We start from the raw sequence: 13648 nt of genomic DNA, 5'->3' as shown, positions 1-13648 counted from the left end.
CGCTGCTAAAAAGTTCCTTCAGGCTTTGCGTAATCATGACTTGGTGGATCTCTGGCGGGAGTTTCATCCCCTTGGTAGGGACTATACCCACTATTCTCACCCTCATCACTCCCATTCCAGGATCGACCATATGTTTGTACTCCGGAAACATCTTCCTTTGGTCGACTCTGTTTCCATTTTAGCGGCCCCCTGGTCGGATCATGACCCTGTTTTGACAGTATGTCACTCTCTTCTCAACAAACCGCAATATGCCCCCTGGGTCATGAACGACTCCCTCCTGTCTTTTAAATCGATTCTTAATGATATTCACGAAGCTTCTAAGGACTATTTTAACCTCAATACGGGGACTGTCTCATCTCCTGTGACGTTGTGGGAAGCATATAAAGCGGTCCTTCGGGGTCATGTGATTCGCATAGCGTCACAGCGCAAGAGAGAGCGTACTCAAGCTCGTCGGGCTCTGGAGCAGCGTTTGGAGGTCTTGTCTTCGGCCTTCAAGCAGACTCCCTCCCCGGCGAATCGCAGACTTTTAGATGCGGTCCGTACGGACTTAGATTTATGTTTAACTGATGAAGCCGAACGCACTTTGCGTTGGGCTCGCCAAAAGTGGTACGCCAAGGCGAATAAACCTAATGCGATGCTGGCTAATAGACTCCGAACCTTCGCCCCTAAATTTGCTCCCATAAACCTGCGCACCCGCCACAATGTCCTCACGGGTAACCCACAACGGATATTGGATGAATTCCGCCACCGTCTCACAAAGCTCTATTCTCCCCCTACTCATTCCTCTACTCAAGGTCTAGATACCTTTTTGTCTAACTTATCCTTGCCTTCTCTATCAGACGCACACACGTCTTTGATGGATCGAGATATTCAGGTCCAGGAAGTTCTTCAATGTATTAAGGACTTGAAGGTCGGAAAGAGACCGGGCCCGGATGGCTTCACGGCCTTGTATTATCGGAAGTTAGCGGACGTCCTGGCCCCACATTTGGCGGCCATGTATAATTCCATAAAGAAAGGTCAGTCGTTCACGCCTGATCTGCTAACCGCTAACATTGTGATGATCCCGAAGCCGGATAGGGACCATTCCTCTTGGGCTAATTTTAGGCCAATCTCATTAATTAATATCGATATGAAAATCTTGACTAAGATTTTGGCCAATCGATTGAATTCTTTTCTCCCACGCCTGATAAAGAAGGATCAGGTGGGCTTTGTCCCTTGTCGACAAGCGGGGGATGCAATTAGACGGCTTCTCCAAATTCAACATATTGTACATGCCAGGTCCCTGGAAACGATGTTTTTGTCCCTCGATGTCAATAAGGCCTTTGACACACTGTCTTGGCCTTATTTGACACAAGTCCTTAGCCATTATGGCTTCGGTACTTCTTTTTTGGGCTGGATTTCGGCTATTTATGACTCCCCTCAGGCCAAGGTTCGGTACTATGGATTTGAGTCGTCCACCTTCCCCATTAGGAGGGGGACACGGCAGGGGTGCCCGCTTTCCCCGCTCCTGTTCGTCCTGGCTCTGGAGCCTTTGGCAGAGGCCATTCGATCCCATCCGGACGTGTCGGGGGTGGAGGTGGCGGGTACTTCACACAAATTGTCACTGTTTGCAGATGACATTCTGTTGACCATCACCAAACCTAGAATTTCTCTCCCCAATTTGTTGTCCCTTTTGGATTCTTTTGCTTTGTTCTCAGGCTTAGCAGTTAATCAGGCAAAATCGAAGGCAATGTCTATCAACCTTTCCCCCTTGGATTTAGACTCCCTACGGTCGGCGTTCCCTTTTCAATGGTTGACCTCATTACCCTATTTGGGGATTAAGCTTACCTCGAAGTACTCCGAACTGTATCAGGCCAACTTTCCTTCTTTGTTTGGCAATTTGTCAGCTATGCTCGCCTCTTGGTCCACTCTTCCGCTCTCTTGGTTCGGGAGGGTGGCGACGGTACGTATGACCTATCTTCCAAAACTGCTCTATTATTTTCGGGTTTTACCTGTCCAGGTACCCTCTCATATCCTTAGAATACACCAACGTAAACTTATGCAGTTTATCTGGGGCCATAAGAGGCCCAGGATTAAGAGGCAGGTGCTTTTTGCACGCAGAATTAATGGTGGCCTGTCGGTTCCTAATTTGCTTGCTTACTATACTGCGGCGGGTATCGCTCCATTGTCTCGTCTCCATGAGAAACAGCAAATGCCATTGTGGGCTACTTTTGATTTGGTGGACTCCCACCCGACGCCTCTAGCCTCTCTTCCATGGCTCCCTCGAGCACATCGCCCGCCTTCTATAGGTCCTTGTCTGGCCCATTCCCTTCGGTTATGGGATTCGGTTAAATATTCTGCAGGTCTGATCTCCCCTCATCTTCCGTTGCTTCACCTTCTTCATAGCCCCCTATTCCCACCAGGTAGGGATAATGCCTTACAGTTTGCATGGTGGACTGAACATGGCTTCGTAGATGTTCATTCTATGCTTTCTCCAACCAAGATTATTTCTTTTTCACTCTTACGTTCCTCCCATGATATTCCCCTCAGGGAACACTATAGCTACTTACAACTCCGACATTTCCTTCAGCGCCTTCTCAGATCCCAACCTACCCCCTATATCATGACCCCCTTCGAAAGCTTATGTAGATCGCGCCCCCATTCCCCGGGTCTCATATCTCTGATTTACACAGCGATTATCAACTCTAAGAGACCGCCTTTGAGACCTTATCACCTCCAGTGGGAGGCTGAGCTTGGGAAGCAACTCGATCCGGAAGATTGGCAGGCTATGACCATGGCATTGTCTAAATGTTCTACAAATGTTCTCTTTCAAGAGAACGCTTATAAAGTGTTCTATAGGTGGTACTATACCCCGACCAAGCTGGCGAGTTTCATACCTTCCTACTCTCCTTTGTGTTTCCGTGGATGCTCTCAGGAGGGTACGATGGCACACGTCTGGTGGACCTGTCCCAGGGTATGCAGATTGTGGGTTAGAGTTTATGCGCTGCTCCGCAACCTCTTTGATACCAACTTGAAGAGGGACCCCTTTGAGGCCCTTTTATGGAAACCGATCACGGAGCTTCTCCGCCCTGAACGCCAGTTGGCGGCGCATGTTTTTACTGCAACTAAATTGATCATTGCAAGGGCCTGGAAGACCCCGGTTCTCAGCTTCGAAGCAGTTAAAAACTGCATTAATGATATTATGGTTAATGAGAAACTTACTGCTGTGTTGGCAGATACCCACGATAAATTCCTCCGGGTGTGGCAACCCTGGGTGGCTTACAACCACCCTTCACGGTTTGACCCAGCACTACTTTCTCTTTGATGAGCCTCCGTTCCCCCCACCCCGTGGACCCCTTTCCTTCCTCCTTTTTTTTTTCTTCTATCTTCTTTTATTCTTTTTACTTTCTTCTTGCTGTTCTTTTCTATTTCTATTCCTCTTTCCCTTCATCGCTACTTGTTCATGCTACTTTTCTAGCTGGCTTTCTTTCTTTTCATCCTCCCTTTCTTTCTTTGTGGCTCGGGCCCTCAGGCTTGGTCCTGCTGGCCTTGGACACAGGATGCATTTTTTCTTTTACAAATTGGAATACTGATTTCCTCTGTTATGTGCCTGCTTGAATTTTATATATATGTATGTATATATATATATATATATATATATATATATATATATATATATATATATATATATATGTTTATATTTATATATTTTATTTTTTATTTTTGTCACATCATTTATTTTTATATATATATGTATATATTTCTAATTTTTTTTTATTTTTTATATACATATATTTTTTTTGTAAGGTTGTGTATTGTATAACAACTGTGCTTTTAAGTTTTACATTTACCCCGGTGTGATAACCGGAATGTTACCTAAGCCAGCATTAGGTCACTCTAGCAGGCCACTTGAGTTGAGGACATTTTATAGCCGGCCTTCTGGATTCGCTTTCGGATCCCTAGGAGCGGGACTAACCTCAGGTTTACGGACTATCTTTTCTGATATTTGATAAGCTTATGGTGTGTCCTCCACTGCCTTTTTTTTCTTTTGTATTCTCTTTTTTTTTGATTGTTGATGTGTTTTTTCAATAAAACTCTTTTGTACAAGAACATTTCCGACATGTATTGTTTCTCATGCATCTTCCAACGGGCACCAAAGCATTTTTTAAATAGTAAACCCTACTAATGTAATGGAAAATTGTATATCTATATGAAATTGAGCCTTACCATCTAAAGACCCCAATAGCTAGACTCGTATGCCTACAACATAATTGAGATTCTCGTTGTCTCAAGTTTTGGGTCCTTGAAGTCATCCCCCAGGATACTAGAGGGGGGATAATTTTGACTAATTGGTACTTCAACATGAGACTCATTGGATCTGGGAGTTGGAGGCCACCAAGACCCCTGACCTGAATGATAGTATCAGTTTTGTACCTTTTTTTAAATTAAAGGAGCTATTGCATTTCTAGATTTATCAATCCTTTTTTAAAGCCCTTTGTACATATTTTGTTTAGTGATACACATTATATTTAGTATCATGTTAAGATTTCTACTTATAGCCAATTATGAGTGCTTCAGCCTCCTGTGGTGGTTCTCCTAAGCTTTTGGTGTTGGTGGACATTTTATCAATCACTATGGAGCTCCCTTTTGTGGAGAACTCAGTCATTTATAGACTGTGCTGAATGATACGAGCCACTACACTTGCATAATCACCTGACATGCACCGTGGCGCCACCCTGTGAGTTACGTGGATGTTCCGCAGCTCATGCAGTATGACGGTGGGCACACCTGTGATGTGCCAGGATGTAGATGCGCACGTGAGGTGATACGCAATGATCGCCATTTAAAGCTTGGGGGCCACATGTGGAGGCAGGTTCGCACTCCTATGAGTCTCTGAAGCAGCCGACGAAGACCGGCGAAACCGGTTAGGCTATCTCACTGTCCACCCTTGCCCCTGTGACCAGAGGACGCCTCTTCATTCTTTTTGGCTTAGCAGATCCTGCAAGGAATTGGTATTCAACTTGTGCCGATGACATTGACGCTTCGAAGGATACGATAAGTATCTCTTACCAAACATATCCTTGGAACTGCATATTTGTTTGGGACTTTACCCCTTGGAATACAAATGGTTCACCAGGGACTGGGATTGGTAGCTTGCACGCAAGTTTTGGTTTCCCATTGTGATCTTCAGCACAGTGTGAGGGAGGTGATTTCAGGACATGTGCTTATAAAGCAAAAGAATTTTATAATAATAATAATTGGCGATATATACCAGCAAACACTTTTGCCCATTTGGGGGAATATTTTGCACAGTATATTTATTTAAAGCACAGGGGTTTTGTCTCGTTTGTCTAATTCAAGTACTTTTGAGTACATATATACATATTAATGAATAAATAATTTTGCTTTATAAGCACATATTTATGTTGTATAGAGCTCTTTTAGGGCTTTGCAGATAGGTTGTTCACTTTTGGGTCCAACTATAAGGTTAGTGCAATCCACTTATTGTTTAGATATTTTTTGGCATTTTACGCCTTTTTTCTGATTGCAGCAAACCAAATAATAAGGTATCAATTTTTTCTACGATTTGAGGACATGGCTCCATTACAGTTTTACATTTACATGCCGATCTATGATATACAGTTTTTGAACACAGTCCTGATAAACATACCTACATTGGACCACTGTTTATCATTTTGTGCTTTTTCAGCTACTTCCTTATCACTTCATCACACTAAGGACTAGTGCTGAATTGATCTAATTGTGTGCTTTTTCCAGGATTTTAGGTTTTTACTAGTCCAAGGCATATTCTATACATCCCTTGCAGGAATTCAGCCAAGCACTAACCTGTGTATATGTATATACATTTAAGTATAAGTTCACCTCCACAGAAAAATCTGTAAGGTGAACTTTACACAGGTCCCCCTCCAGTCCTCGCCCCCCCCCCCAGTCCCGCTGACCTGGACCACCGCAATCTCCAGTTCTGAGCCCCGGTATATCCATGCCAGGAGAACTTACCCTTTAATCATCTGGCATAAATGGGGGCGTCAGTTTTACCACTGTGTTTTATATATTAGAGTTCCCATTGTTATATACAAATGGTCATTGGAGGTGGGCATGTATGGTGGACACTGAGTTTTATCTGCACGAATGTCACAATTGATTGATTTTGGATTTTAATGTTGGCTATTCTATGCTTTTGATACAATGAACTTTTTGAAAATTCAATGCACAGTGGTCTGTGTTTATAGTACACAAATGGTGTTGGTAGAGTTTATATAGTTTTTTTATCTTGAGTTATCAAAACTGTATGTCTCCACTCAAACCTTAGACCCTAGGGCAATCTGACCAAAACCAATGTAACCTCTTGGTGCCTTTCTTGGAGTTCTGCATGTGACATCACATTTACATAATATAAAAATATATGTATGTTATCTCATGTATACACTGAACATCTGTTACAAATGATTCACTAATTCTGTATCTTGATTATTTGATTTTTTTTATGCAGTCTGAACAGGATTACTTAAAGCATATGTAATGGTTTAGGTTTAAAAAACAAACAAACAAAAAAAACATGTCATACTTACCTCCTCTGTGCAGTTTGTTTTGCACAGAGGGGCCCCGATCTTCCTCTACTGGGGTCCCTTAGCTGAACTCCTGCCTCCTCCTCTTCTCCATTTCCCCCGTTGGAGAGCCACTCTTCCACCGGGGGACTCGCACTTGTGCGGGCACGCTCCTATGTCCTGCTGCTGTCCTGATCCATTGACACAGACAGCAGGACTCGGCCCCGCGCCCCAGCTCCCTCATCATTGGATTTTATTGACAGCAGCGGGAGCCACTGGCTGCGCTGCTATTAATCTATCCAATCAGGACCTGAGACACCGGCTGGAGCAGGTGTGCTTGTCCCCATCTCTGGAAAGACAGGGTTCAGGTAAGTAAAAGGGGGGCTCTGGGGGGCTGCTACATCACAGGAGGTTTTTATCCTTAATGCACAGAATGCATTAAGGTGAATAACCTTGAGGGTTTACAACCCCCTTAAAGACATGAAATATGAAGAATGCAATATCCTTTGCATGTGTAGTATGTTCTTGTCTCAATTAAGAACACTTATGCCACGTACACACGGTCGGAATTTTCAACAACAAATGTTCGATGTGAGCTTGTTGTCGGAAAATCCGACCGTGTGTATGCTCCATCGGACATTTTCTGTCGGAATTTCCTACAACAAATGTTTGAGAGCTGGTTCTCAATTTTTCCGAGAACAAAAGTTCTTGTCGGAAAAATTCTGATTGTCTGTAGCCAATACCGATGCACAAAAATCCTACGCATTCTCGGAATCAATTCAACGCATACTCAGAATCATTGAACTTAATTTTTCTTGGCTTGTCATAGTGTTGTACGTGACCGCGTTCTTGACATTCGGAATTTCCGACATTTGTGTGACCGTGTGTAAGCAAGGCAAGTTTGAGCGAACAATCCATCAGAAAAAACCCACGGTTTTGATGTCGGAATGTCCGATCGTGTGTACAAGGCATAAGAGTCATTTCTGTCTGCTGCTTCATTCCTGTGCTATCAACATGAGTCACTTGTGACAAGTTTTCGTGACACAAAAAGAAAAAAGTGATGGGAAGGGAGCTCCAGCAGATTGACACCCTCATCTCTGTTCCTGTGTGCTGTGTGCAGGGGGGTATGTCCTTCCCTCCAATCAGCTCCCAGAGCTCTCCTCACTGAGCTCTGCAGTGTAGATTTTTAGCTCTGCGTCCCCTGTTTTCTGACAACTCAGACAAGCTTTTTAAATTCTGGACTTGGAACGAAGGTAGAGAAAACATGACAGCAGGTTCAAGTTTTGTAGGAGGATTTGATTAATCTTTGTGTATCACCTAAGGCTAGTGACTTTACTAGGTACACGTAAGGGCATACAACCACTTTTAGCGTACACCTGTGGGAAGGCTGTGTTTTGCCTGCATTGGGTGCACAGGCAGTCCCACTTATATCAATTGGGACACAGCAGCTGCACGGACACATAGATTTGTGTGTGCGGGTACCTGTCCCCGAGTGTACATTGTCTACATTCAGGGACACACAGTCGTACCCACACAGCAGTCAGTTCGGGAGCAGCAGCTGTGTCCATGCAGTTGCTGCATTAAAAAAAAACAAGGAATGACATACGCACCAAGTGCAGTAATTGCAATACAGTAGTCTTTCATAATGCTTCCTTATTTCACAAACTATGCAATAACATGCAAGGTACAGTAGTCTTACAAGGCATAGGTGAAGAAAATAAATTGGAAAAGGTAGACTCATGAACATACATCCATTGTAAGACTATATGACAGAAGCATCATATCACAAATTGTAGGTGTACAAAGAATTAACCGACTGGTTACAAGACAATAAGTAGTGGCCCACAGAATAACTTAGGAGAGGAGGCATCTCACAGGTATCTGAAAAATTTATCAATGTTCCATACCATGTTAGATTTCAGTATGCAGCCTCTGGCTTCACAGGTTAGCATATAAAACAGTAAAGCTTGGTTCACATGTTTTTCCAAAAGTTAAGGTGAATGGGTTTAGTATAAAAGAATGCTGTTTTCCTAGCATAATACAATAAAGCTCTCAAAAATAGTTTCTGTGTGGCACTAAGATCAAGATCCTCAAAGATACTTAAGATGCACCATTTAGCAATGGCAAATCATAGTGGTGGCAATAAAGTTAAGGACTTGGGATCAGAATAGTTTGATCGTTCGCACTCCACATCATATATAAGAAATCTTCTTTTTGTTTTTGAGACTTATGATAATTAGGTTGCCTTTCTTACGTATATGAAAGAGTCATAAGGGGGTATAATATATTCTATGGAAGATTCTCAGTTGAAAGAATCTATCTTGGGCTGATAGAGTTGTTTTTTAAAAAAAAATTAGTACACTCAAGACACTTTTCAAGACATCAAGAATGTCTTTCAGCCAATTAACTTGCAACCTGGCCAATTTCGCTTGTAGTACAGTTCCATAAAGGATTAATCTAGTGTCTGTTGGTTGAAGTAAGGTTTTATTCAATACTGATTTCTGTTCCCCAACTGAGCTTCAGCCGCATTACTAAGTTGAAGATATCTCCAACGCCAAGATTCTGTGATGCCCAACTCTTGATGATGATGATAGCTCTTAGGCCCCGTACACACGGCCGAGGAACTCGACGTGCCAAACACATCGAGTTCCTCGGCCAGTTCAGTCCTGGAGCCGCCGAGGACCTCGGCGGGCCGAGTTCTCCCATAGAACAACGAGGAAATAGAGAACATGTTCTCTATTTCCTCGCCGAGGTCCTCGTCGGCTTCCTCGGCCGAAAGTGTACACACGGCCGGGTTTCTCGGCAGAATTCAGCCAGAAACTCGGGCGGAAGCTGAATTCTGCCGAGGAAACTGGTCGTGTGTACGGGGCCTTAGGATCAAGTCATTTTTCTAGATGTGAAGAATCTTTTCAGCACTGAGATATCTCAAGCTGAGGGTGTAGGCACTTATTGACTAAGGATGAGCACAGTGTTCAGTCAGAATGTTAGTTGCTTGCACCCACTGTGTCCTTGAAAAACACTCACGTCATCCAGCCCATTCACTTACATGGCCAGGAATGCCCAACCACAAGAGCAAATGGGTGGGGATTTGAGGGGGGGTTACATCATTATTTATATATTCCCATGGGTATATTTGGGCAATGATGTCACCTTTATTTTCGCCCCCTAATATAGCTAAAAACAACTCAGGGAGCTGTCATTTGGCTATGTGTAACATTGGGATAGAGGCATATGCAAAACCTTTTTTTTTTTTCTTAGTTGAGATGGCAGGAATCATGATTGATGATTTTTGTTTTAATAAAGAAGGACTTATCAAGCGTTGGGTGTTTTTATTTCTGAGTGACATCTAGGTTTTAGGTTATATTTCAGAGTAGGGAAATGGGGTACAGTCATTTGCATTAAAAAAAAAATGTTACTTGAGATATTTTTATTCATTTGTATTTATTTTTGGTATAGGAACAGTAAAGTGTTTTGTCTTTGTATAGTCTGAGGAACACCCAAAGCTTCACATATTATAATCCATTTTTTAAGTTTGAGTGTAATATTGCTGTTTGTTTTATTGTTGGGGAAATTCATCTTTACTATTTGTCTTGAAGACCAGTATCACTGGTGCTTAAAGCGGGCAATATAAGTGCTCAACAAGACAGGAACCTTCCATTAATGACAAATTCACATGACCACTGTCTACAGAAGGATTTCCTTTACTGCTGAGACCTCCTCTCACTTCCTGTGAACTGAAGGTGAAGGAAAACCTCCCCAACATACACGGAAAGCACCCATTCTACCCAAAACTAAGAAAAAAGTTTAAGACTTGGTGTGTTAATGGGTCCTGAGGACAGGAGTTGAGTTGTTTAGATGTACTTTATGCTGTAAAACATTTGTAAATCTTCTCATTAGGTCTAGGTCTAGAATAGATCAAAAGCTAGAATTGATAAAATATGGACTTTTTAGGCATACTAAAAGCGATATACTGTATTTATCGGCGTATAACACGAACAGGCGTATAACACGCACCCTAACTTTAAGAGGGAAGTTTCAGGAAAAAAACTTTCCACAGCCCCCTGCGTATAACACGCAGGCACAGTTTACCCTCTATTTTCAGGGTAAAAAAGTGAGTGTTATACGCCAATAAATACAGTAACTTAAGTTTATTTTATTTATAACAAAACCATGGACAAACACACATACAAAGTGAGCGTGATTAAAATTGTCTCTCAGGTCCGCCGTCTGTCCAGAGTCCAATTGGGCTCAATGCATATGACTGGTTTGCCTAAGTGAACCTGAGTGAAGCGGTTAATCTGATACAATAGCATCTAAAGTAACCTAAATAGGTCAAGACCTTAGGTAAATAGTAATAAGTACCGGAAGCCAACTCAGGAGATGTAATTTCTGCTTTTCAAGATACAAATAACATGCTCAGGTCTAGAATAGGCCTAACTTGGTATACTTTTTATTTTCATGAGTCATATCCATTGAGTATTGCTAATATAACAAATTTTTGATAGAGTACAATTAGCAATCACACAGGTGATTTTAGGTTTGCTTGATTTGGCACTCTGAATGGTAAATATTGGTTGGTTTGTCCATATGTCTTCAACTTTTTAAGCTAACTACACAACAGATAAAAGTTTATACTGTTACATTGTGATTTTCTCATAGTCTATCATCAACAAAACATGACTCAGGTCAATGAGGATATACTGTATATGTTCAGTAGCGCAAATCATAAACTGTTCAGCCAAAAGAATATAAAGTGATTGCTAGCTTTGACTACTTCTTAGCTTTTTTGTTGTTGTCATAATTGCACACATCATTTCAATTACCCCTTCTTCCCTATCAGGTCTCAAGAAGACTCCTCAGGTCTTATTAACCACAGAGGTCAGACTTCAAAGAAAAAATGGAATGTCTCAGCAAGAAAAGACCTAACAAAATGTAATGGTGGCTCTTTAGTGTTAACTACAGGACACTGGGAAGATTACAGTGACAAAAAGTATTTATGAGTAAAAATTAAATAAAAAATAGGGTGAGAAATAATCATATTAGGAACATACAGGCTACATATTAAACTCGACTGAATAACAAACTGCAAATTTAAAGAGATTTACTATTATAATAGGTGAGCTGCTATAGAGCCACATCACAAGATTTAGGCAATTAGTTATTGAAGGGATAATAAGAGGATTTATACAAAGGGTGCTTTGTAAAGGAGAAACAGTCATTACAAGCCAGCTGCCTGTAACGTAACCTATGCATTCCAGCAGTGCTGTGTTCAAATACCAACTTGCAAAAAAATAAGTAAAAGCGATCTTTTGAAAAAAAAAAAGAAAGAATCCATGCAAATATTCAGTAAGTTCATTAAATCAAATCCCACGCTATTAGTTCTTCAACTAAAATAATCCTTTTTTTTCCGTTCTTACAAAATTAACATTTCTAGTCGCTTTGGCTTGGATAAAGTAATACGATGAAAATAGCCTTCCCTGTAAAGCAACACATTAGGTCACACAGAATTATGGTATCATGCAGAATTTATACTTACATATGGACATTAAATATAGACACATACTGTATTAGTCTCATTGACTGCAAAAATAAAAATACTTCTGTTCTACGGTTTTAGTATACTAAAAAAAAAAATATATCTGCACAAAAAGACCAATTTACTTGCTAAATCAAAGTATTTCATTACAGTTTGTATTAAGGAAGAAAGATTTATACATACCGGTTCTTTAGAAGAATGAACCCGAGCACACTTTTTTTTTGTGATCTTCCTTGAGGATTTCAAATGAGTGCCGGCTTTCCGCACACTGATCCTGATGTTCCTGGGACCTGCTCTTTCCTAGTTTTTTAAGCAATCTATGTAGTGGATGATTTTTCTGGCAGCTGCTTGCTTAAAAAAAAAAAAAAGTGCGTTGACCTCACATAATTAAAGGGGGTTGTGTTTAAAGGAGCATTCCCAGACAGTAGCCAAAACTTTTGTATGCGTGTGAAATTTTAAAGCATAATTAGTAAGGAGGTAGCAACATCGATTTAACCCCTTTGTTGCCAGATGACTTGGAAACACATCATTGTGTAATTCTGAAGAGGTTATGTGGCAGAAGAGGAGTTAAGTTGCCACAGGGGCAGTGGGCATGGTCGATGCAAAATATGTAGGAAGGACTGCAGTACAGTTACACCCCTCTTTGGTACCTCTCTTAAGGCAGTCAATTCTCAAGGCATGTAGCTTTCCAGGGGTGTCAAATGGCAAATGTTTTCATAGCAAGCGGTGCGGCAATATTCATTTAAGCAATATAATTGTTCACAATGTAGACTGTCAATTTACAGCATTCTGCACACTGGAAGAATGATCAGAAATGGGAGACGCATATACACCATGCTTGTTGTTGTGAAATTATTTTTTAGAATTTCCTCAAAGCTGAGATTTTTATTTTTTTATCATCTGTGCATTTAGGCACAAATAGGCTATTCTAAAAAGCAATGTAAATTATAATCGGCTGAAATAACCTATTCCTAATCCTAAATGAGCAATGCCTATAAATGTACAGCAGCCAGAACAGTCAAAGATGTTTGGTTACTAAGGGTTACAACACATTGCCTTTTGCCTTAAAAATATGCCGAATGCTGTTTTTTTTTTCTACAGTATTTTATTGCAAATGCACTATCAATGCCAAATGGAGCAGATTTAATATAAAGGCATTGCTGCCATCTAGTGGTACTAAAAGTCATTATACAGTAACTTGACTGCACTGGCATTGTATTACTTGTATTGCTGCAATATACAGTAAAACCTTGATTTGAGAGTAACTTGGTTTGAGAACGTTTTGCAAGACAAGCAACATTTTTTAGTAAATTTTCACTTGATATACAAGTGATGCTTTGATATACAAGTAGCAGCATGCCACAACTTAGTATAAAAGAGAAGAGAGGTGCCTCTAATGCCCTGTACACACGATCGGATTTGTGATGGAATAGAATCCGATGGATTTTTCCACCAGAAATCAGATGAAGCTGACTTTCATCAGTCTTGCATACACACTATCAGACTAAACTCCGACTGTGCCAAAACGCGGTGACATAAAACACTACGAGGAGCTAAAAAAAATTCA

General features: G+C 41.2%; 1 protein-coding gene across 2 annotated transcripts in view; it reads right to left on the bottom strand.

Moving 5' to 3' along the window:
* Positions 1-12697, bottom strand: part of ADAMTS10 (ADAM metallopeptidase with thrombospondin type 1 motif 10) — a 203937-nt gene extending 191240 nt beyond the window's left edge. For both annotated transcript variants that reach the window (XM_040327130.1, XM_040327138.1), the window contains exon 1: positions 12265-12697. The gene's annotated coding sequence lies outside the window, so the exon portion shown is untranslated. The remainder of the gene's footprint in view (positions 1-12264) is intronic.
* Positions 12698-13648: the final 951 nt, after the last annotated feature.

Source organism: Rana temporaria, chromosome 1 (assembly GCF_905171775.1).
Source record: "Rana temporaria chromosome 1, aRanTem1.1, whole genome shotgun sequence".
Lineage (NCBI taxonomy): Eukaryota > Metazoa > Chordata > Amphibia > Anura > Ranidae > Rana > Rana temporaria.
Note: the sequence above shows the minus strand (reverse complement) of the source record. Positions and strands in the feature narration are given on the sequence as shown.